This window comes from Manis pentadactyla, chromosome X (assembly GCF_030020395.1).
Source record: "Manis pentadactyla isolate mManPen7 chromosome X, mManPen7.hap1, whole genome shotgun sequence".
Classification (NCBI taxonomy): Eukaryota; Metazoa; Chordata; class Mammalia; order Pholidota; family Manidae; genus Manis; species Manis pentadactyla.
The window spans coordinates 107,291,093-107,316,562 of record NC_080038.1 but is presented as its reverse complement, the minus strand read 5'-3'; the positions used below and the strand labels follow the sequence as shown (position 1 = coordinate 107,316,562).

The window sequence follows — 25,470 nt, the reverse complement described above, 5'->3', positions numbered from 1 at the left end:
ACTAATACACATCTCTCAGAATGCTCAAAATTAGAAAGGATGACCTAAGTATTGGTGAATATAAAACAACTGGAACTCAAGAGTGTGAAAAAAATGGCAGAGTAGGAAAGCAATGTGGAAAACTCTTCTCCCAAACACACACAAAGGAAGCAACTACAGCAAATACAACCAAACCTGAAAACAAACTGAAGAGTGCAGAACAGACCACCCACATCTGGTGAAGAAAAGACCACACTGAAAAAGGTAAAGTGGCAGAGCCACAATCAAGCAAGACCCAATCCTTCCCCCAACCCAGCCCACAGGCAGAAGTTAAGAGGAACAGAACAGGGAGGGGAGAGGCACTCAGGAACACTGCACACCTGGCCCTGAAGATCTGCTCTGGGAGAACAAGTCCACATTGCACTGGGTTCTGGTGATTAGTAGGGCTGGACAACAGAGACAGGTGGAACACTCTGGGAGGCTGAGACTCCAGCCATTGTGGAGGACAGGTATGCTCTACCAGTCCCTCTAAGACCCAAAGCAGAGGTGGCAGTTTGAAAGATTGGCCAGCAGCAGGAGGGGTGCCAGAGGGTCAGAGGGTTAGACAGAGCCCTTGCTGCAGGAGAAAGGGCAGGTGGCAGATACCTACCCAGCTCTCTCTTGGCCCAACAGGTCATATACTCTTGGGCTACCCAGATGCTCCATTCCCTTTGCTGGCAACTCAGCCCCAAAGCACTTCCCTGCGCACTGCCAGTGCACCAGCCCACCACTCGGCTGAGCAGCATTAGACTTTGCTGCTTGGCAGGCAGAGGGAGGCTTTCACAGCTTTCTCAATCCTGTTTCAGCCCAGTTACAAAGATGCCTGTAAGATCCAGATCCAAGAGCTCCTTCCTCCCTGCAGGTGGCAAAGCCTGGTGCTATGCCCCTCACCACTGCCAAGGGGTGCCCATGTGACTCACTGCTACACCTGGGTGTCCAGGCACCCCAAAACTATACAAATTTCTGTGCTATGCAACTGCCCCAGAAGTGGGTGACTGCCCCACCCACCTAGTTAACTTAGCTGCCCAACCATTGCAGAAACCACTGACCTTATCACAAATGGCCAGCTGAGGCAAACTGCCAGCCACAGTGGCCTGAGATAGACCACTGCTGGTAGACAGACAGAAAAGTGGCCTCCCACATTACCCACCAACAGCAACTGGGGCTCCACCACAAAGGAGAAAAAGGCACTGGAGAGGAAAGATTCTTGAGCTTCTAGACACCACAGGGCACCTTCTTCATAAAGCCATTACTCTCTAGATTAGGAAGCATAACAGATCCATCTAATATAAAGGAAGAAACACAGAAACACTGAAAAAATGAGGAGGCAGAGGATTATCTTCCAGACAAAACTACAGGATAAGACACCAGAAAAACAGGTTAAATGAAGTGGAGATCACCAATCTTCTTGAAAAGATTTCAAAGTAAAAGTCATAAATATGCTCACTGATCTGTGGAAAGTACTGATCTCAGGAAGGACTTCAACAAAGAGACAGAAGAGTTGAGAAAGAGCCACTCAGAGCTGAGGAAAACAGTAACTGAAATGAAATATACAATGGAGGGAATGAATAATAGATTGCTGCAAGTAAAGGAGATAATGCATGAGATGGAAATTAAAAGACCAGGAAAACAACAGAGCTGAGGAACAGAGAGAAAAAAGAATCTCTAGAAAGAAGAGGATGATAAGAGAACAGTGTGACAACTCCAAACAAGAAAATATTAAAATTAATAGGGAAACCAGAAAGATAAGAGAGAGAGAAAGGGATGGAAAGCCTCTTTGAGGAAATAATTGTTGAAAATTCTCCAATCTGGAGAAGGAAATAGACAATCAGGTCATGGAAGCACAGGGAGCCCCTAACAAAAGGAGCCCCAGGAAGACAACACCAAGACATGTAATAGTTAAAATGGAAGAGATTAAGGATAAGGAGAGAGTATTGAAAGCAGTCAAAGATAGAAAAGAGATTACTTATAATGGAAACCCCATCAGGCTAACAGCAGACTTCTCAGCAGAAACTTTACAGACCAAAAGGGACTAGCAAGAAATATTTAATGTATTGAAATGAAAGGGCCCTCAACAAAGAATTCTCTACCTAGCAAGATTGTCATTCAAATTCAAAGGAGATATTAAGCATTTCCCAGAGAAACAAAGACTTGAGGAATTTATAACCACTAAACCAACATTACATGATATGTTAAAGAGATTGCTGTAGATAGAAATGTTTCTAAGGCTAAATAGTTTTAACCAGTGAAAATAAGTGTACAGTAAAGGTAGTAGACCAATTACTTACCAAGCAAGGATGAAATTAAAACAAAACAAATGCAGTAAAACCAACTATAAACAAAATCAGTCAAGGGATACACAAAAAGTTCAAATTATGACATCTAATACATAATATGTGGTGGAGGAAGAAGAAAAAATGTACTTTCAGGTTGTGTTTGAAATAGAGCAATCATCAACTTAATATAGACTGTTATATAGTCACAAAGCTATCCTTGAAATTTATGGTAACCACAAACCTAAAACTTATAATAGATACACAAAAAATTTAAAAAAGAGAAATCCAGTCACAACACTGAAGAAAACCATAAAATGACAAGAGAAGAGTTATAAGAGAGGAAGGGAGGAACAAAGAGGAGATATAAAGACAACCAGAAAACAATTAATAAAATGGCAATAAGTACATGCCTATCAATAACTACCTTAAATGTGAATGGACTGAATGAACCAATCAAAAGACATAGAGTGGAGGTTGCGGGTCAGCGCGAGCCACCACAGGAGTCAGTCATGGCTCTGGCTCCAGCGTGAGACTCCAGCCCCCGAGCCGCCTAGCCCCCTTTCCCCCTTCTCCCCTTCTTGTGCTTCTCTGCCTCTCATCTTTCTTGCCGTGTCTTCTCCCACTCTGTTTCTGAATCTTGACCTTAATTTCTCTTCTGCCACTCACCCAGCTGGCACGGGCCCTGCAGTGCCACCTCCCCTCCCGCAGCCTGCACGCCCTCCCGTGCGGGGGTCCTGAGGGCCGCAACAGCCCAACAAAGCACAGCTGGGTCACCGCCGCTTCCTGCAGGATGCTTCTGTTTGAGTGCTGACACTCTCCTCCACCTGAGCGAGCCACTGACTACCCAACAAAATAGGAAATGAGGCAAGTTATCCTTTGGAAATGTGCTCACACTTTGATGCTGATGAAATTAAAAGGCTAGGAAAAAGATTTGAAAAGCTTGATTTGGACAATTCTGGCTCTTTGTGGAAGAGTTCATGTCTCTGCCTGAGTTACAACAGAATCCTTTAGTACAGCGAGTAATAGACATATTAGACACAGATGGGAATGGAGAAGTAGACTTTAAAGAACTGATTGAGGGGGCGGAGCCAAGATGGCGGTGTGAGTAGAGCAGCGGAAATCTCCTCCCAAAACCACATATATCTATGAAAATATAACAAAGACAACTCTTCCTAGAATAAAGACCAGAGGACACAGGACAATATCCAGCCCACATCCACACCTGAGAGAACCCAGCACCTGGCGAAGGGGGTAAGATACAAGCCCCGGCCCGGCGGGAGACGAGCGCCCCTCCCCCCAGCTCCCGGCGGGAGAAGAATAGGCAGAACAGGAGGGAGACAGAGCCAAGGACTGCTGAACACCCAGCCCCAGCCATCCAGACCAGAGCGCACACACAGTGCGTGCACAGGGCGCCCTGGATACTAGGGAAACAGGGCAGCAAGAACAGTGAGCGGGCACCGGAGGCCTGGCGTCAGAGGACACCAGAAAAGCGAGCGATCATTTTTTTGTTTGTTTGTTTTGTTTTGTTTTGGCGAGCGCTTTTTGGAAGTATTAAAGGGATAGGGATCCCAATACTAGGGAAACAGGGCAGCAAGAACAGTGAACGGGCACCGGAGGCCTGGCGTCAGAGGACACCAGAAAAGCGAGCGATCATTTTTTTTTTTCTGTTTTGTTTGGGCAAGCGCTTTTTGGAAGTCTTAAAGGGATAGGGACCCCAATACTAGGGAAACAGGGCAGCAAGACTGGTGAGCAGATGCCTGAAGCTGGCACTGGAGAATAAAGAAAAATGAGAGACCACCTTTTTTTTTTTTTAATTAAAAAAAAATTTTTTTGGGGGGGGGTCGTTCTTTTGTTTTCGCAGGTGCTTTTTGGAAGTCTTAAAGGGGCAGGGCAGGACACTTAATCCAGAGGTAGGGAATCCGGGGATCTCTGGGCACCCTAAACCCTGGACTGCAGGGAGCAGGGAGGCCACTTACGGAGATAAATAGCATCCCAGCCCTCCCCCTCCAATGCGACTCCACCACTTTGGAGCAGAGGCCCAAACCAGGCCAATCCCACAGCAACAGCGGAGATAAACTCCATAGCAGCTGGGCAGGAGGCAGAAACCCTGTCTGAGCACAGCTGCCCAGTAGAAGCCACTAGAGGTCGCTGTTCTCCCAGGAGAGGAAGGCCACAAACCAACAAGAAGGGAAGTTCTTCCAGCCGTCACTCATCCCAGCTCTGCAAACTATTCCTATCACCAAGAAAAGGCAAAGCTACAGGCAGACAAAGATCACAGAGACAACACCAGAGAAGGAGACAGACCTAACCAGTCTTCCTGAAAAAGAATTCAAAATAAAAATCATAAACATGCTGAGAGAGATGCAGAGAAATACACAAGAGAAATGGGATGAAGTCCAGAGGGAGATTACAGATGCCAGAAAGGAGATTACAGAAATGAAACAAACTGTGGAAGGGTTTATACGCAGAATGGATAGGATGCAAGAGGCCATTGATGGAATTGAAACCAGAGAACAGGAACGCATAGAAGCTGACATAGAGAGAGATAAAAGGATCTCAAGGAATGAAACAATATTAAGAGAACTGTGTGACCAATCCAAAAGGAACAATATCCGTATTATAGGGGTACCAGAAGAAGAAGAGAGAGGAAAAGAGATGGAAAGTATCTTAGAAGAAATAATTGCTGAAAATTTCCCCAAACTGGGGGAGGAAATAATCTAACAGACCACGGAAATACACAGAACCCCCAACAGAAAGGATCCAAGGAGGACAACACCAAGACACATAATAATTAAAATGGCAAAGATCAAGGACAAGGAAAAAGTTTTAAAGGCAGCTAGAGAGAAAAAGGTCAAATCTAAAGGAAAACCTATCAGGCTAACATCAGACTTCTCGACAGAAACCCTACAGGCCAGAAGAGAATGGCATGATATATTTAATACAATGAAACAGAAGAGCCTTGAACCAAGGATACTGTATCCAGCACGACTAACATTCAAATATGATGGTGGGATTAAACAATTCCCAGACAAACAAAAGCTGAGGGAATTTGCTTCCCACAAACCACCTCTACAGAACATCTTACAGGGACTGCTCTAGATGGGAGCACTCCTAGAAAGAGCACAGCACAAAACACCCAAAATATGAAGAATCGAGGAGGAGGAATAAGAAGGGACAGAAGAAAAGAATCTCCAGACAGTGTATATAACAGCTCAATAAGGGAGCTAAGTTAGGCAGTAAGATACTAAAGAGGAGAACCTTGAACCTTTGGTAACCACGAATTTAAAGCCTGCAATGGCAATAAGTACATATCTTTCAATATTAACCCTAAATATTAATGGGGTGAATGCACCAATTAAAAGACACAGAGTAATAGAATGGATAAAAAAGCAAGACCCATCTATATGCTGCTTACAAGAAACTCACCTCAAACCCAAAGACATGTACAGACTAAAAGTCAAGGGATGGAAAAACATATTTCAGGCAAACAACAGCGAGAAGAAAGCAGGGGTTGCACTACTAATATCAGACAAATAGACTTCAAAACAAAGAAAGTAACAAGAGATAAAGAAAACACTACATAATGATAAAGGGCTCAGTCCAACAAGAGGATATAACCATTCTAAATATATATGCACCCAACACAGGAGCACCAGCATATGTGAAACAAATACTAACAGAACTAAAGGGGGAAATAGATTGCAATGCATTCATTCTAGGAGACTTCAACACACCAATCACCCCAAAGGATTGATCCACCGGGCAGAAAATAAGTAAAGACATGGAAGCACTGAACAACACAGTAGAGCAGATTGACCTAATAGACATCTATAGAAGTCTACATACAAAAGCAACAAGATATACATTCTTCTCAAGTGCACATGGAACATTCCCCAGAATAGACCACATACTAAGCCACAAAAAGAGCCTCAGAAAATTCCAAAAGATTGAAATCCTACCAACCAACTTTTCAGACCACAAAGGCATAAAACTAGAAATAAATTGTACAAAGAAAGCAAAAGGGCTCACAAACACATGGAGGCTTAACACGCTCCTAAATAATCAATTGATCAATGACCAAATCGAAATGGAGATCCAGCAATATACGGAAACAAATGACAACAACAACACTAAGCCCCAACTTCTGTGGGACACAGAAAAAGCAGTCTTAAGAGGAAAGTATATAGCAATCCAAGCATATATAAAAAAGGAAGAACAATCCCAAATGAATGGTCCAATATCACAATTATCGAAATTGGAAAAAGAAGAACAAATGAGGCCTAAGGTCAGCAGAAGGAGGGACATAATAAAGATCAGAGAAGAAATAAATAAAATTGAGAAGAATAAAACAATAGCAAAAATCAATGAAACCAAGAGCTGGTTCTTCGAGAAAATAAACAAAATAGATAAGCCTCTAGCCAGACTTATTAAGAAGAAAAGAGAGTCAACACAAATCAACAGTATCAGAAATGAGAAAGGAAAAATCAGGACAGACCCCAAAGAAATGCAAAGAATTATTAGAAAATATTATGAAAACCTATATGCTAACAAGCTGGGAAACCTAGGAGAAATGGACAACTTCCTAGAAAAATACAACCTTCCAAGACTGACCCAGAAAGAAACAGAAAATCTAAACACACCAATTACGAGCAACGAAATTGAAGCAGTAATCAAAAAACTACCAAAGAACAAAACCTCCGGGCCAGATGGATTCACAACGGAATTTTATCAGACATACAGGGAAGACATAATACCCATTCTCCTTAAAGGTTTCCAAAAAATAGAAGAGGAGGGCATACTCCCAAACTCATTCTATGAGGCTAACATCACCCTAATACCAAAACCAGGCAAGAACCCACCAAAAAAGAAAACTACAGACCAATATCTCTGATGAACGTAGATGCAAAAATACTCAACAAAATATTAGCAAACCGAATTCAAAAATACATCAAAAGGATCGTACACCATGACCAAGTGGGATTCATCCCAGGGATGCAAGGATGGTACAACATTCGAAAGTCCATCAACATCATCCACCACATCAACAAAAAGAAAGACAAAAACCACATGATCATCTCCATAGATGCTGAAAAAGCATTTGACAAAGTTCAACATCCATTCATGATAAAAACTCTCAGCAAAATGGGAATAGAGGGCAAGTACCTCAACATAATAAAGGCCATCTATGATAAACCCACAGCCAACATTATATTGAAGAGCGAGAAGCTGAAAGCTTTTCCTCTGAGATCGGGAACTAGACAGGGATGCCCACTCTCCCCACTGTTATTTAACATAGTACTGGAGGTCCTAGCCACAGCAATCAGACAAAACAAAGAAATACAAGGAATCCAGATTGGTAAAGAAGAAGTTAAACTGTCACTATTTGCAGATGACATTATACTGTATATAAAGAACCCCAAAGACTCCACCCCAAAATTACTAGAACTGATATCGGAATACAGCAAAGTTGCAGGATACAAAATCAACACACAGAAATCTGTGGCTTTCCTATACACTAACGATGAACCAACAGAAAGAGAAATCAGGAAAACAACTCCATTCACAATTGCATCAAAAAAAATAAAATACCTAGGAATAAACCTAACCAAAGAAGTGAAAGGCTTACACTCTGAAAACTACAAGTCACTCTTAAGAGAAATTAAAGGGGACACTAACAGTTGGAAACTCATCCCATGCTCATGGCTAGGAAGAATTAATATCGTCAAAATGGCCATCCTGCCCAAAGCAATATACAGATTTGATGCAATCCCTATGAAACTACCAGCAACATTCTTCAATGAACTGGAACAAATAATTCAAAAATTCATATGGAAACACCTAAGCCCCTGAATAGCCAAAGTAATCCTGAGAAAGAAGAATAAAGTAGGGGGAATCTCACTCACCAACTTCAAGCTCTACTATAAAGCCATAGTAATCAAGACAATTTGGTACTGGTACAAGAACAGAGCCACAGACCAATGGAACAGACTAGACAATCCAGACATTAACCCAGACATATATGGTCAATTAATATTTGATAAAGGAGCCATGGACATACAATGGCAAAATGACAGTCTCTTCAACAGATGGTGCTGGCAAAACTGGACAGCTACATGTAGGAGAATGAAACTGGACCATTGTCTAACCCCATATACAAAAGTAAACTCAAAATGGATCAAAGACCTGAATGTAAGTCACGAAACCATTAAACTCTTGGAAAAAACATAGGCAAAAACCTCTTAGACATAAACATGAGTGACCTCTTCTTGAACATATCTCCCCGGGCAAGGAAAACAACAGCAAAAATGAATAAGTGGGACTGTATTAAGCTGAAAAGCTTCTGTATAGCAAAAGACACCATCAATAGAACAAAAAGGAACCCTACAGTATGGGAGAATATATTTGAAAATGACACATCCGATAAAGGCTTGACGTCCAGAATATATAAAGAGCTCACACACCTCAGCAAACAAAAAACAAATAACTCAATTAAAAAATGGGCAGAGGAACTGAACAGACGGTTCTCCAAAAAAGAAATACAGATGGCCAACAGACACATGAAAAGATGCTCCACATCGCTAATTATCAGAGAAATGCAAATTAAAACTACAATGAGGTATCACCTCACACCAGTAAGGATGGCTGCCATCCAAAAGACAGAGAACAACAAATGTTGGCGAGGCTGTGGAGAAAGGGGAACCCTCCTACACTGCTGGTGGGAATGTAAGTTAGTTCAACCATTGTGGAAAGCAGGATGGAGGTACATCAAAATGCTCAAAACAGACTTACCATTTGACCCAGGAATTGCACTCCTAGGAATTTACCCTAAGAATGCAGCAATCAAGTATGAGAAAGACCAATGCACCCCTATGTTTATCGCAGCACTATTTACAATAGCCAAGAATTGGAAGCAACCCAAATGTCCATCGATAGATGAATGGATAAAGAAGATGTGGTACATATACACGATGGAATAATACTCAGCCATAAGAAAAGGGCAAATCCTACCATTTGCAGCAACATGGATGGAGCTGGAGGGTATTATGCTCAGTGAAACAAGCCAAGCGGAGAAAGAGAAATACCAAATGATTTCACTCATCTGTGGAGTATAAGAACAAAGGAAAAACTGAAGGAACAAAACAGCAGCAGAATCACAGAACTCAAGAATGGACTAACAGGTACCAAAGGGAAAGGGACTGGGGAGGATGGGTGGGTAGGGAGGGATAAGGGGGGAGAGAGAAAGGGGGGTATTAAGATTAGCATGCATAGGGGGGTGGGAGAAAGGGGAGGGCTGTAAAACACAGAGAAGACAAGTAGTGATTCTACATTTTGTTACGCTGATGGACAGTGACTGTAAAGGGGTATATAGGGGGGACCTGCTATAGGGGTGAGCCTAGTAAACAAGTATTAGTCATGTAAGTGTAGATTAATGATAAGAAAAAAGCAGTTCCTGTGTGGTGACCTCCAATGAGTTCTACACAATGATGTAAAGGGTATATAAAAGTGTAGGCAAAGGGTCTGTTTGTGTTTATACAGAGGATCAAAGCCTAATTGGGCTACCCTGAAAATGAACTAAGATACGGTATGAAAAAGAACTTCCAACATCAGCACTCTCTGGAAGACTCATGCCAGAAGATGATCATCAAAAAATCCCAACAAAGATCCACGCAGTGCTATAGCTGTAGATGCACTCATCCCACCAGTTCCTGGACTTGCCATGGGAATGAAGGAGGAGATATCTAAGCTGGCCTGTGCATACAGTAAAACAACAAATTTGACTGGATCTATACTGTTGGAACTCAATCAAGAATTAGGAGAAGTGCAAACTGTAGCGCTCCAAAATCTTACAACTACAGACTATTTACTGTTAAAAGAACATAAGGGATGTGAACATTCCCCAGGAATGGGTTGTTTTAATTTGTCTGATTTCTCTCAGACTGTTCAAGTTCAGTTGGACAATATCCACCATATCATACATAAGTTTTCACAAATGCCTAAGGTGCCTAACTGGTTTTCTTGGTTTCACTGGAGATGGCTGGTAATTACAGGTATGCTTTGGTTATGTAACTATACTCCTATTACATTAATGTGTGTGCGTAATTTAAGTAGTAGCTTAAAACCTATACATGCTGAAGTTACTCTACAAGAAGATATGTCAAAGAAATAATCAATCTTCCCATGTTTTCTTCCGCCTGCTACTTCTATAGCTTTTCTTCTTCCTTCCTAATTACAACCCTTAAATAGAATTCTTGCCTCATATCAAATTTACCGAGTATCATAATTCTTCCAAGTGGTAAAGATACCTCAAGACAAATGCTGGGCATAGAAGCTACAAGGCATAAATATGCAAAGAAATAAAAAGCTAACCATTGCAAACAATAAGGCTTCTCTCTCACTTACCAACTTAACATTTCCCTGTATGGCCCCGGAAGATGACTGGTTAGCCAGAGACGGGTAAGATTCCTCAAGGAAGGAACAACCTAAGACAGGCACAGTCACAGGGGGGTCATCAGGTGAGAAACTGGGGATCAACAGAGGTGAGGCTTAGAACCTCGCCCCCCCTGTTGTGAGAGAAATCTGCATCTGTGGATGTTTTATTGCCCTTGTCTAGCTTGGATTAACACATAGTCTACAGGCACACACCTGATCATCTACATTTGCTCTCTTACAACACTAAGCTATGTTTTCTACCTTTATCTTGTATCTACCTACCACTTCAGCATTTTATTAAAAATAATAATAATAAAGAGAGAAATGTGGTATCCACATATAAATCAAGTATAAAAATCAAATGAGTATTCATATTTGAACCGACTGTTTATAGTTCATAATGCATGAGCAAAACCGAAAGCTTCTGTGATGACTGCCCTTGTACTGTTCACCATGTAACTTATTCACTATGTAAGAATTTGTTCTCCATGTAAGAACTTGTTTGTTATGCCTCAGAAGATTGGAGACTGACGAAAATTAGGCTTGGGGTGGATTAATGATCGTGCATTGAGCATTGACTCCCCTATACCGAATTTTATTGTTGTTAACAACCATTTGATCAATAAATATGAGAGATGCCCTCACAAAAAAAATATATATATATATATATATATATATATATATATATATATATACACTTCCAATTGTAAAATAAATAAGTAACCGGGATGTAATGTATAGCATAAGGAATATAGTCAAAATACTGTAACAACTCGGTATGGTGATAGCTGGTACCTAGAATTATCATGTATATAAATGTTGATTCACTATGTTGTACACCTAAAACTTATGTAATGTAATACTGTGTCAACTGCCCTTCAATAAAAAATAATTATCTACAAAAAAAAAAAAAGAATTCATTGAGGAAGTCTCTCAGTTCAGTGTCAAAGGAAATAAGGAGCAGAAGTAGAGGTTTGCTCTCCATATCTATGACATGGGTAAAGATTGCTGTATTTCCAATGGGGAACTCTTCTAGGTGCTGAATATGATGGTGGGGAACAATCTGAAAGATACACAGTTACAGCAAATTGTAGACAAAACCATAATAAATAGAGATAAAGATGGAGATGTAAGAATATCCTTTGAAGAATTCTGTGCTGTTATAGTTGGCCTAGATATCCACAAAAGGACGGTGGTAGATGTGTGACTCTTTTTCAAAGAGTACCACCCAACACTTTTGCTTTCTTCTCCATCTCTGAAGATCTGCTCAAGACATCCAGCAATGCTTTCTGTGTATTTAAATGGAAGTATTTTTCTCTGTGAAGCCACATTTTCCAATATGAGCTTCATGAAGCCAGCTCAGTGTTATTGAACTCTTTATTCTCTCAATAACTCAGTGTAGCACTTTAAAGTCTGAAGGACAGCAACATGACAAGAGCATATCAATGTGGTGAAGAAATGGAAGGGGTTGGCTTTTTAATTTATTTTTCTTCATCTTTTATAACAAGAAATTATCTATATATACATACATAAATATTTATATAGAGATATATATATAGTTTTCTATATGTGTAGTAGGTTGGCTTTAATTTAATATACTTGATTCAGAAACAAAATGATAGAGTACAAAAGCGCCAAGCAGAACATAAGACATCTTCACTTTTATTTCACATAGTTTTATATAGACAAGATTGTACAATGTGAGCAGGGTGTTAGGCCAGCTGTTTTCCTTTTCCTGTGCTTTCTCCTTTAAGAGATTGGCAAAGCATTTGTTAACCTCCTATTATTTCCCTTAATTACATTTTTGTAACAAAGAACTTTGTAACTTTATTTGTACCTGTGAATATATTTCCAGGGACTAGTCTCAATATTGAGCAGCTTTGACTACATCTCTGCTTGAGGAGAAAGTACAGTGCAGTGCTACAGCCGAGAGCTTGTTCTTGTTCACACAGTAAGTGCACGAAGCCTGTGGCTGCCTCATTCTGTTACTTCAGAGCTATAGCCATTCTGTTTATTAATGTCCCTGAGTAGATGTAAATTACCAGTTGTGGTTTTACACAGAAAGGCCAGAAGCTGTCAAGGCAGTCATGGTTTATCTTAGAGGAATGAAGAGCACCTGAAGTAATCATGAACTGCTTAGAATGTTTGATTCATTACATGGGTAAATAAATTTGTCATGAAACTTATGTTTGAACCATAAATCTCCCTTCTGTTTCAAAAGACTCACAGCTATTTCTAAAAAACTGGTGATACTTAAAGTGCACATATGTATCTGAAAACCCACATATATATGTGATTTAAATCTGTATGCCACAGAAGAGCAAAATTTTAATTTAATATCTTAAATGTCTTTACCACAAGGCATAGAGAGTGCATGATGGTTTTCTTTTTGATTTGCCCATATCTGTAATGGATGATAACAGAATATTTGTCTGATTCAAAGTAGTGTATCATGTTCCATCATTTGATATTATCCCTTCCCTTTTCTGCAAAGGTACTGTTGGCTGGAAGAAAACATTTTGGTTGGCTTTCTAGGACAGTAGTCTTTCTCATATGGTTTTTCTGTAAAAACTGGTTTTATAATCATAGAAAAGAGCAGGTTGAATCAAGGTGAATGAATCTTAAATCAGGCACACCTGTCTGCCATGGCTGCTCCTTCAGCTGAGTGCTGCACATCAGGGGCTCTGTCTGTGAGAGAAAAATCCTGATGCTTGGTGTCCTTGCATGACATGGAGTTTTGCAAGTAGATCAATTTACAGTGTACCTCTTGTTTACGTAATTTGCATAATTTTAAAAGATAATGTTGCCAGACTTTGGAAATGTTAATGAAAATCTCCACTACATGTAACTTTCTTCCTCTGGATCAGTATGTGGTTTATAATCCCAGCCAGTGGTTTGATCTGTTCCAATGTCACCTGCATGTGCTCTGCTTCAAGGGGAAACTAGACTTTTGTGAATTTTTTGTACATAAGTATTTGTTACTAATATTTTAGCAAATGCTTTGTATTTCTCTTGCTTGTGCATATGTTGGCTGGCATTACAGAAAAATAGTGCAAACATTATTTATTTCCTTACTGGGAAGTAAGGGTTTTTCTTTCTTTATTTTTAGTGTGGGTTGGGGAGGGATGGTTTATATTGAATGTTTAGTTTTTCTTCAGCATGAAACATCTTGTGGGATCTTTAGAAAACTTCATACTGTATGAATAAGAAAATAAAATATTTGAAACTTAAAAAAAAAGACATAGAGTGGCAGAATGGAAAAATAAATAAGACCCATCTATATGCTGCCTACAAGAGACTCATTTCACACCCAAAGACATACACAGACTAAAAGTGAAGGGATGGAAAAAGATATTTTATTCAAATAATAAGGAGAAAAAAGCAAGAGTAGCAGTACTTATAGCAGTCAAAATAGACTTCAAAACAAAGAAAGTAACAAGAGATAAAGAAGGACATTACATAATGATAAAAGGGTAAGTCCAACAACAGGATATAATCATTATAAATATCTATGCACCCAAAATAGGATCACCTAAATATTTAAAGCAAATACTAACAGAATTAAAGGGAAAAAAAAGACTGCAATACATTCATTTTTGGAAACTTTAACAGATCACTCACATCAATAGACAGATAGCAAGACAGAAAATAAATAAGGAGACAGAGGCGCTGAAGAATATATTAGATCAGATGGACTTAACAAATATCTACAGAACATTCCACCCAAAAGCAGCAGTATATACATTGTTCTCAAGTGTACATGGAATGTTATCTAGAATAGATTACACACTGGGCCACAAAAAGAGCCTCAATAAATTTAAAAGGATTGAAATTATATCAAGCACCTTCTCAGACCACAGTGGTATGAAACTGGAAATAAATTACAAAAAAAAACAAAAAAACCCTACAAATACATGGAGGCTAAACAACATGCTTCTAAATAATCAATGGATCAATGAAAAAATTAGTACAGAAATCAAGCAATACATGGAGACAAATGAAAACAAAAATTCAACAGTCCAAAATTTGTGGGATGCTGCAAAAGTGGTTCTAAGAGGGAAGTACATAGCAATACAGGCCTACCTCAACAAAAAAGAACAATCCCAAGTAAAAGTCTAAACTCACAATGAAAGAAATTAGAAAAAAGAACAAATGAAATCCAAAGTTAATAGAAGGAGGGACATAGTAAAGATCAGATCAGAAACAAATAAAATAGAAGAGAATAAAATAACAGAAAAAAATCAATAAAACCAAGGACTGGTTCTTTGAGAAAATAAAGAAAAAAGATAAACCCTTAGCCAGAGTATCAATAAAAAAAGAGTACACAAATAAAATCAGAAATAAAAAAGGAATAATCACAACAGATACCACAGGAATACAAAGAATTATTAGAGAATTCTATAAAAAATTATATGCCAATAAATTGAACATCCAAAAGAAATGGACAAATTCCTAGAAAAGTACAACCTTACAAGATTGAGCCAGGAATAAACAGAAAATTTGAACAGGCCAATCACCAGTAATGAAATTGAATTGGTAATCAAAAAACTCACAACAAATAAAAGTCCAGGACCAGATGGCTTCAGCTGAATTCTACCAAAATTTAAAGAAGAGCTAATACCCATCCTTCTTAAAGTACTCTAAAAAGTAGAAGAAGAGGGATTACTTCCAAATTAATTCTATGAGGCTAACATCACTCTAATACCAAAACCAGACAAAGACACTACAAAAAAAGAAAATTATAGATCAGTATCCCTGATGAAAATACATAGAAAAATCCTCACAAAATATTAGCAAACTGAATTCAAAAACACTTCAAATGGATCATCCATCACAACCAAGTGGGATTTATTCCAGGGATGTAAAGATGGTATAATATTCATAAATTAATCAGTATCATACACCAAATTAACAAAAAGAAGGATAAAAACCACATGATCATCTCAATAGATGCTGAAAAAGCATTTGACAAAATTTAACATCCATTCATGATAAAAAATCTCAACAAAATGGGTACATACCTCAACATAGTAAAGGCCATATATGACAAACACACAGTTAACATCATACTTAATGATAAAAAGCTGAAAGCTTTTCCTCTAAGATCAGGAACAAGACAAGGATGTCCATTCTCACTACTTTTATTCAACATAATAGTGGAGGTCCTAGCCACAGCAGTCAGACAAAATACAGAGAGAAAAGGTATCCAAATTGGTAAGGAAGAAGTAAAACTGTCACTATTTTCAGATGACATGATATTATACATAGAAAACACTAATGATTCCACCACAAAGACTATTAGAACTAATGACTGGATTCAGCAAATTTGCAGGACACAAAATTTATATGTACACCTCTGTTGCATTCCTATATACTAACAATGAACTAGCAGAAAGTGAAATCAGGAAAACAATTCCATTTACAATTACATCCAAAAGAATAAAATACCTGTGAGTAAACCTAATCAATGAGGTGAAAGACCCATACTCTGAAAACTATAAGATATTCATGAGAGAAATTAAAGAAGACAACTATAAATGGAAATCTATCCCATGCTCATGACAGGAAGAATTAATACTGTCAAAGTGGCCATCCTGCCTAAAGCAATTTATAAATTTAATGCAATCTCTATCAAACACCATTGCATTTTTCAATGAACTAGCACAAATAGTTCTAAAATTTATGTAGAACCACAAAAGACTCTAAATAGCCAAAGCCATCCTGATAAAGAAGAACAACGCTGGGGGTATTACACTCTCTTACTTCAAGCTCTACTACAAAGCTGTTAAAACAGCATGGTACAGGCACAAGAACAGACCCATAGGTCAATGGAACAGAATAGAGAGCCCTGATATAAACCCATGCATATATGGTCAATTAATATATGATAAAGGAGCCATGAATACACAATGGGGGAAAGAAAACTTCTTCAATAACTGGTGTTGAGAAAACTGGACAGCCACATGCAAGAGAATGAAATTGGATTACTGCCTAAATCCATATACAAAGTAAAGTTGAAATGGATCAAATACCTGAATGTGAGACATGAAACCATAAAACTCTTAGAAGAAAACACAGGCAAATATCTCTTGAACATATGAATGAGCAATTTTTTCCTGGACACATCTCCTCGGGCAAGGGAAACAAAATCAAAATGAATAAATGGGACTACATCAAACTAAAATACTTCTGTACAGCAAAGGACACCATCAGCAGAACAAAAGGCAACTTACAGTATGGATGAATAGATTTGTATACAATTTATCTGATAAGGGGTTAACATCCAAAATACATAAACAGCTCATATGCCTCAACACCTAAAAAAGAAATAACCCAATTGAAAAATGGACAGAGGATCTGAACAGACATTTCTACAAAGAAGAAATACAGATGGCCAACAGGCACATGAAAAGATGTTCCACATTGCTAATCATCAGGGAAAGGCAAATCAAAACCACAATGAGATATCACCTCACACCCATTAGAATGGTCACTATCCAAAAGACAAGAAATAACTAGTGTTGGAAGGGATGTAGAGAAATGGGAACACTCTTAGACTGTTTTGGGGAATGTAAATTGGTACAATGGCTATGGAAAGCAGTACGGAGTTTCCTCAATATACTAAAAATAGAAATAACATTTGACCTAGTAATTCCACTTCTAGGAATTTGCCTGAAGAAAACAAAATCCCTTATTCAAAAAGATATATGCACCCCGATGTTCATCACATTATTTACAATAACCAAGATATGGAAGCAACCTAAGTGTCCATCAATAGATGAATGGGTAAAGAAGTTGTGGTACATATACACAATAAATTATTATTCAACCATAAAAATAAATCCTGCCATTTGCAACAGTATGGATGGATCTAGAGGGTATTATGTTTAGTGAAATAAGCCAGGCAGAAAAAGACATATTCCATATGATTTCACTTACTTGTGGAATATAAAAACACAGCAAAATAAAATGAACAAAAATAGTAGACTCATAGATACTGAGAAGTGCCTTGTAGTTAACATGGGTAAGGAGTTGGGGTGGGTGGATGGGGAGGGTGAGGTGGATAAAGGGACACAAAAATACTTAGTTATTATATAAGTTGGCCGCAGGGATAGTAGTACAGCATGGAGAATACACTTAATGACTCTATAACATCTTACTACATTGATGGACAGCGGCTGCACTAATGGGGGTGAGGATTTAATAATATGGGTAACTGTTGAAGCACTGTGTTGTATATTTGAAACCACTATAAGATTGTATATCAACAATACTTCAGTTAAAAAAAAACAACTGAAACTCTCATACAATGTTGTTGGAAATTTAAAGTGGTAGAACCTCTTTTGCAGACAGTTTGGCAATTTCTCAAAATGTTAAAAGTTAAACACACAAGAATGATATGATTTAGCCATTCTATTCCTAGGTATTTATTCTAAACACTAAAACTATTTTAAACTCTAAACACTGAAAACCATTCTAAACATTTTGATGTCTAGATGAATCTCAAAATAATTGCACTGAGTTAAAGAAACCAGACAAAAAAAGAGTATATACTATATAATTCCATTTATATAAAAATCCAGGAAATGGTACCTAATATATAATGACTAAAAGCAGTTTCCTAGGGCTGAAAGGGAAATACAAAGAGGAGCCTGTTGAAACTTTGGGTAATGATGGATATATTCACAATTTTTATGGTAGTATTGGTTTCATGCATGTAGACATATATGAAAACATTAAGTTGTGTACTCCAAATAAGTACAGTTTATTGTATGCAAATTATACCTCCATAAAGCTGTTTTTTTAAAAAGTACTATGGGAGTTCATAGCAGATAGACTCAAGACGGATCACAGTAGGGCATGAGGTCTAACCTTCCCAATCCTATCGGTATAAGAAAGATCAGTAGGAGTGAGATATGCTTTTCCAGAATCTATATTTTCCTTGAAATGAAGGGAGTATAGCAAATCTAAAATTGTTTGTTCAAGTTTTATATGAATCAGTTCCCTAGAACCTAAGATTTGGAAGGGTCTTAGTGATTCAGTGGCTTTCAAACACTACCCTATGGAGTACTCCAATTCTTCTGAGTTCTCCAGAGTGTATTCATATATGAGGGGGTGGTGTTGTAGGGGTTAGAAAGACATAGGAGGTAATTCTCCCTCTTCCATCCTGCTTCAATTAGAATAGCTCCACTCTTATGTTTTATATTCTGCATTTCAGAGTAATATTTTATTTGAAAAACTAAAAGCACTGCACAACTATAAAGAAAGAAATGGAAAATCACATGTGTAACTGAAACAGACTGCTATGCGACTAATTTTTCACTGTATCCATTTATTATAGTATAGCTAAAACATTAGAGAGATTGGGAGGTCCTGCTTACTATTCTAGTTACATCAGCTCTAGCATGGAATAGGAAGCGATGAGTTATTGAGCAAGAGAGCAGAATGGGAAAGCTGGATGACCTAATTTTTCATGAGCCAATTTTTCTTCCAAAATGATATAGATCGACAATAATAATAATAACAACAAACATTTACTGAGCACTTACCATGTGCCAGACACTGGACTAATCACTTTATACATATTAACTCATTAAATCTTCACAACCACCTTATGGCATAAGAGCTATTTATCATCCTCACTTGTTAGACATGGAAACTGAGGCATTGGTGGTGTGGAGGGAGGGTGAGAAGGTGGGAGGAAATCTGACCCCTGACCATCACAATCTTCACTTTTTTTTATCAGAGCCACTCTATTTTTATTTGTTTATATATTACAATCTGCATAATATTTCCATGTAAAAACCGTTTTGACTACTAAAAAATTTTTAAAGTTTGAAAAGAGTGTTATAGATGAAAATACTGAAGACAAAGGGAATGTGTTTTATCTTCAGTAACAGTAACAGCAAGTTCGTGGCAGGTCCTGATTCTTTGTCCAGCATTCTTTCCTATATGCCACTATTTCATCATGAACCCCAACAAAATCCCATCAAATTTTTCATGGAATACATGAAAAATCAAAACTGAAAGTATGTAATGTCCAGAGAAAATATCCTATTCTGAAATTCAGAGTGAGCTATCCTCCCTCCTCCAGGAAGTAAGCAGCCATCTCTAACATCCAAACACTTGAGGTAAAAGATTTTTCCTTGACCACCAGTGGGCACTGAAGTGTACAGAGAAATTAATTCTATGATGGGACTTATCTTTCTTAGTGCAAATCATTAGGGGTCTGGCTAGAAATTTAAGCTTAAGCTACTTGCATCAAACTTTTCATAGGGATATGCCTTAAAATAGAAGGCAACCATATTTTGCATTTGATTTCAACATGCATTTGAAAAGGACTCATCAAAGTTCTGGCAGAGACAGGGTGCATGCTTGGTGCTCAACCTCTGTCTCAGATTTCAGACACTTTCTTTGCAGTTCCAGGCCCTAAGACTTTCATCTCAGATGCAAACCTCAGAACTTTGAGGAGGTCTATGAAGTTCCCAAATTGTTAGGCAAAATTTTGTATGTATTTGCATATATTTCTAGAGAGTGAGTCTTTAGCTTTCTTCAGAATCTGAAAGAAGTTCACCAAAGGGTTAGGAACCACTAGCTTGGACTAAGTTTCTTTGAGTGAACTGGGCATTAATCAGGAGGTAAGCTTGATCTGAAAGCTTCAATAAAAGTAAAAACGGAGTCAAGGGCTTTATTTTTCTGTCTGCCTACCTGCCTGCTCCTTTCTCTTGTTGGCATCATGAAGAGAGGTAATGAAGAGAAACAAAAGCTAGGTTATTTTGTGCTGCGTGTTCTATTTGTATAAGGCCAGATAACCTGTGTAGCATATGTTTTTGCCTTTAGCTTGTTGCTTTAGTATCATCTAGAGTCAGACTGATACAGTGGAAAAAGTATTGGCTGTAGAGACAAAAAGACCTGGATTCAAATTCAAACTCCACCACTCCAGGGCAAATTACTTAACTTCTTTGGCCCTCTGTTTCCTCATTTATGAAATGAGAATAGTAGGAGCTACTTCATAATGTTGGTGTACAGATTAAATTGGATTAGCTAAGATGTCTGATAAATAGAATGGGCATGATAAATAGTAGAGATTCTTATTAGAATTCACTATTATCACCACAGACACAGTCTTCCTACTCTTGTTTTTTTTAATTACCTCTACTTATTTCTCTCTGTCCTCCTAAATCTATTTATTTTCCTGGTTGGCCCCTTCCTTCTCTCTTCCTTACTTCCCCTTGTTTCTTTTTTAATTTCCTCCTGCCTTCCTCTCTTTAATGTCTCTTTCTCTCATTCTCAGTCTGTGTTCCCTGCCAACTACCTGTCAGGAAGAAGGGAAACATGAAGCAACTTAAAAGATTCTAAGACACAAATAGTCGAGGGAAAAGAAAAGGAATTTATTGAGTCACATTTCAAGTACTAGACCTCATTACTAAAATTCTACATCTTCACCTGAAACCTTGTATATAAATATGCAACTGCCTCTAAAGTTACCCTGTCCTCTGAATGGCTCAATCTCAGCCAAAATTAATTTCAGGTTTCCTGTTGCATTCAGAGCTGAAAATAAGTCCCTGGGTGCCATGGAGATTTAAGTTCTCCCCAAGCTCTTGAGCTTTTACTTAAATGAAATGCCAAACACCCAAACAATATTTACCCAAGGACTTGTTTGCTACATTACTTACTTAAAATGTGGTAGAAGCCCTCTTACCAATGCAATAGAGACAAATAGATGGTTGACTAATCTCAAATCTCCTTTAAGGCTGAAAATAATTTAAAAAGATGTATACCTTAGATATTTTAACTTAAAAGATAAATGTACATTTATTTCCCAATATTTTGATATGGAACCAAGGCCTACATTATAAATTTTCTTGTATAAAATGCACTCATAAATGTCATCAATAATTTCTAATTTCAGTTCTTTTAACATGGAGTAAACCTACAGATATTTGTAAAGCGTACCAAGTAAAGAATTCTTCTAGATTGTATGACCTTATTCCTAATTACTTATAGTTGTCATAACCCCATTTGGTTTGACAGCAACATTTTTAGTGACATGGATTTACTGAGTTTTTCCAAATCATTTTAATATTTTTATGTTTACTATTAAATATATCATACAAAAGTAATATATAATATATATAGATATGTAAAATATAAAGGATAAACATTAAATGAGCATCCACATACTCACAACACAGTTTAAGAAATATGTCATAACAAATAACTTTGAAGGCCCTTAATGTCAAGCACTGTGAAGGGTCTGATATTTTATCATACCCTCTGAGCAGTTAATCCCCTGGCAAACATTAAGCTGTTTTCATTATTTAATTTTATCTATCCTAGATATTTTATATAAATGGAATCATACAATATATGATCTTTTGTATCTGGGTTCTTTCACTTAGCATGTTCTCAAGGTTCATCCATGTTGCAACATGTATTGGTATTCCATTCACTTTAATGACTGAATAATATTCTATTGTATGTACATAACATAGTTTACTCACACACTCATTCATTAATGGGCATTTGGGTTTTTCTACCTTTTGGCTATTGTAATGAGTGTTGTTATGAACATTCAGGAACAAGTCTTTGAGTGCCTGTTTTCAATTATCTTGGATATATAACCAAGGACTGGAATTGCTAGGTCATCTGGTAATTATATGTTTAAATTTTTGAGGAACTACCAAACTGTTTTCCACAGTGGCTAAATCACTTTATATTCCTATGAACAATGTACAAAGGTTTCAAATTCTCCACATCCTTACCAGCATGTTATTTTCCAGTTTTAAAAAAATTACAGTCATCCTAATGGTTGTCAAGTAGAATTGTGTGATTTCCATATGTATTTCTCTAATGACTAATGGTATTGAGCTTATTTTCATGTGCTTATTGGACCTTTATATATCTTCTTTAGAGAAATATCCATTCAATTTATTTGCCTATTTTTAATTGGCAAAAAAAAAAAAAAAATTTTAATTTTAATAATTAATGCCTATTAGTCATTTTGCTGTTGAGTTGTAAGAGTTCCTTATACATTTTTGATATTTGGCCCTTATCAGATGTGTGATTTATAGATATTTTCTCCCATTGTGTACATTATCTTTTCCTTTTCATGATAATGTCCTTTGGTGCAAAGAAGTCTTTAATTCTGATTAAATTGTTTTTTTATTGTCCATTCTTTTTGTGTCACATCTTAGAAATCATTGCCAAATTCAAGGCCATGAAGAATTACCCTTAAGTTTTATGCTAAGAATTTTATAGTTTTAGCTACTATATTCAGGTCATTGATGCATTTTGATTAACTTTTGTGTATGATGTGAGGTAGGGGTCCAATTTCAATCTTTGGTATAGGATATCCAGATACCCAGCACTATTTGTTGAAGAAAGTATTGTTTCCACACTGAATGGCCTTAGAATTCTTGTCAAAAATCAGTTTGCCATAGATGTATGGGTTTATTTCTGGACACTAAGTTCTATTACACTAGTTTATATATTTGTCCTTATATCAACCCCACACTGTTTCATTACTATAGCTTTGTACTAAGATTTGGAATTGGGAATGTTATTCCTGAACTTCTTTCTTCTTTTCAAGAATGTTTGGGCTAATCAAGGCCTCTTTCTAGTCCTTAATAATTAGATGATTGGATTTTATATTTCTGCAAAAAGAAGAAAGGGAAGGGAAGGGCAAGGCAAAGGCAGGAAGGAAGAAAGAAAAGAAAAGAAAGGAATGAAGGAAGGGAGGGGGGAGGAAGGAAGAAACAAAGAGAAAAAGAAAGAAAGAAGAAAGAAAGAAAGAGAGAGAGAGAGAAAGAGAGAGAAAGAGAGAGAGAGAAAGAGAGAAAGAAGAATGAAAAAGAAAGAAAGAAAGAAAGAAAGAAAGAAAGAAAGAAAGAAAGAAAGAAAGAAAGAAAGAAAGAAAGAAAGAAAGAAAGAAAGAAAGAAAGAAAGAAAGAAAGGAAGGAAGGAAGGAAGGAAGAAAGGAAGGAAGGAAGGAAGAAAAAGAAAAAAGAAAAGGAAAGGAAAGGAAAGAAAAAAGAAAAGAAAAGAAAAAAGGGCCAATGGACTTCTGATAAGTACCACATGAATCTATAGACTGCCTTGATTTGTATTGCCATCTTTAACAATATTAAGGCTTCCAATCCATGAACATGGAATATCTTTCTATTTAATCAGTTCTTCTTTAATTTCCTAAACAATGATTTATAATATTCAGTGTATAAGTCTTTCTCTTCCTTGGTTAAAAATGTATTCCTACATATTTTATTCTTTTGGATGCTGTTATAAATTGAATTTTTTTCTTAAATTACTTTCATATTGCTCACTGAATATTTTGGAGCTCAGCTCATATGTCTTTTCCCATTGTCATCTTAGATTTTGGCCTTGTAATTTACTAATATCTAGAAATCTCTTGGTTGCCCCTAAGAACATTTTAAGCAATATTTTATTCACCATTTTTAGTTCTTTGAATGGGGGGGAGGTGTCAAATAAATTAATGTTCCTTATCCCAAGAAATAAAAGTGCCATATAATATACAGGCATGCACTCTGATAAAAGTGATGGTAGTCATAACATCTTAGTAAGAAATTACAGTTTGACACAGCCCTCCATCTTTCTGGGCTTATCTGCAGCCTGAGAATCCTTAACACAGTTCTTTGGAAAACAATTTATGATTTATAATGCTTGGCATGTGATGTGGCACCAATACTGCTCCCCTGTGACCCCCGACATTGCTCCAGGGGTTGAGCAGCTCCAGAGAGTAGAGCTTCTGGGCACTAAAGGGTGCCACATACAGATATAAAATGTCAAAGGAACCTGGTTCAAAGCAAATTATAAATACACCAGAGAAAGATTCAAATGAAATTGACCTCATGAATCTTCAAAAAAAAGATTTTAAAATAAAAATCATTAACATGCTCATGGAGGTAAAGAAAAATATTCAAGAACTCAGGAATGAATTCCAGTCAGAGATCCAATCATTACAGAACACAGTATCAGAAATGAAACATACAATGGAAGGTTTTAAAAGCAGATTAGATAAGGTGGAGGAGACGATAAATGAAATAGATATTAGAGAAGAGGAATACAAAGAAGCTGAGGCACAGAGAGAAAAAAGGGTCTCTAAGAATGAAAGAATTTTGAGAGAACTGTGTGACTAATCCAAATGGAACAATATTTGCCTTATAGGGGTACCAGAAGAAGAAGAGAGAAAAAGGGATAGAAAGTGTCTTTGAGGAGGTAATTGCTGAAAACTTCCCCAATCTGGGTAAGGAGATAGCCTCTCAGGCTATGGAGATGCACAGATCTCCCAACACAAGGGAAACAAGGAAGACAACACCAAGACATATAATAATTAAAATGGCAAAGATCAAGGATAAACACAGACTAATAAAAGCAGCCAGAGAGAGAAATAAGATCACATACACAGGAAAGCCCATCAGGCTATATCATCAGACTACTCAGCAGAAACCTTACAGGCCAGAAGGTAGTGGCATGATGTATTTAATGCAATGAAGCAGAAGGGCCTCAAACCAAGAATACTTTATCTGGCAAGATTATCATTTAAACTTAAAGGAGGGATTAAACAATTTCCAGATAAGCAAAAGCTGTGAGAATTTACCTCCCACAAACCATCTCTACACTGTATTTTGGAGGGACTGCTATAGATGGCAGTGTTCTTAAGGTTTAATAGATACCACCAGAGGTAATAAAACCACAGTAAAGTAAAACAGGGAATTACAAAGCAAAT

At 37.4% G+C, this 25,470-nt stretch overlaps 1 protein-coding gene and 1 pseudogene across 2 annotated transcripts in view; one reads left to right on the top strand and one right to left on the bottom strand.

The window, feature by feature from the left end:
- The window catches only part of RTL4 (retrotransposon Gag like 4), a 358,740-nt gene that overhangs the window by 302,130 nt on the left and 31,140 nt on the right, over positions 1–25,470 (bottom strand). The gene's annotated exons all lie outside the window — the stretch shown is intronic.
- Positions 3,144–12,986, top strand: LOC118926112 (calcineurin subunit B type 1-like; annotated as a pseudogene).